The following is a 1442-nucleotide window of genomic DNA, read 5'->3' on the forward strand; positions in this document are numbered from 1 at the left end:
ATTTTTGAAGTGGTATATTATACATTATAGCCTATTATTGCTTCTTCAGCAAATTGATATTTTTTTGGCAGCCTTTATTTCATTGGAGATGTTGAACAGGAAGAGGGGTAGGAAACCTGCAAGTCGGGAAGGCCAGGAGAGGCCAACAAAAAGCAGAACATTGTCTTTGTAATTTGGCATTGGATGTGAAAATCAGGAAGGTACATCATCACAAGTACAAGTAGAATATTCTCCACCTGCATCACATGTTGAAGACGACAGCGAACATGATATCTCAGATCAGGATGATCTTGAAGAAGATTATCTAGTAGATACCCAAGTTAGACAGAATGATATAATCGACTTGAGTGATAATGCCATTGATGATAATGCACGGAAGGGGAAAAGAATAGCCATATCAAAAAAGGGTGAAACACAATCAAAAAAGGATCGGGAGTGGGATATGTCAGTGAGGAATTTTCAAATTAATTGGGCATCAAAGTATCCATTCATTGAACCAGTCGAGAATCCAATTGAAGGCGAGCCTCCAATAGAATGCAGGTGTAAGATTTGCACTTGGAAACATAACAAGGAAATTAGGTTGCAGCTTAAATTTTACACCATAGAAAAGCATATAGGTAAAGTTTATGAAAAACAAATGATAGACAGGGTTGAAAAATTAGTGATAAGATGGAGAACAAAGGATGAATGTAAGCATGCGAGGAATGCCGAAGAGTATTATTTTCATGAGAAATTACACACGAAGCCTACTGAAGTTAAAGGTTCTATTGAAGCTATTTTTGGAAAAGCAATGCAAATAGAACAACTAGGAAAATTTGTTCAGTTAAGCGTTGTTTTTCATATTTTGAGTAGAGGGTGTGCTATGACAGATTTCCCATCAATTAGTGGTTTATTACACTTTTTGAAAGTTCCTAACTATCCTAATAGACACTGGTCAGTAAATAGTGGATGCAAATGGGCAAGTTGTCTTGCTGAGGTTGAAAAAGAAGATGTATAGGAAAAATAAGAGAGTCTAACTTCATTGCATTTTCTTTAGACGAAGTTACCGTAGTAGAAAATACTTCATGGGTATGCATGCATGTTTATACGGTAGAGAATCATACCCGCCAACCTCATCTACTATCTGTTGCTAAAATGAAGGAGAGTGTGATAGCAGAAAGTTTATTTCAACTAGTAAAGAGAAGTTTAATTGAATATGGAGGTATGGATGACATGATAGTAGCCAAAAAATTGGTTTGTGTTGGAGCAGATGGAGCTTCAGTAATGCAAGGTCACAGGAACGGACTTTGTACAAAGATTGAAACTGCATTTGCACCGTACATTACTGCAATTCACTGCATAGCTCACAGAATGAATCTAGCTTTTGGAATTGTGAGAAAGTTTGCTTCGATTAAAAAAATTGAAATTTTAATCAGAGAGCTCTACTCACACTTCTATTGAAG

The sequence above is a fragment of the Cryptomeria japonica genome, chromosome 1 (assembly GCF_030272615.1).
Source record: "Cryptomeria japonica chromosome 1, Sugi_1.0, whole genome shotgun sequence".
NCBI lineage: Eukaryota > Viridiplantae > Streptophyta > Pinopsida > Cupressales > Cupressaceae > Cryptomeria > Cryptomeria japonica.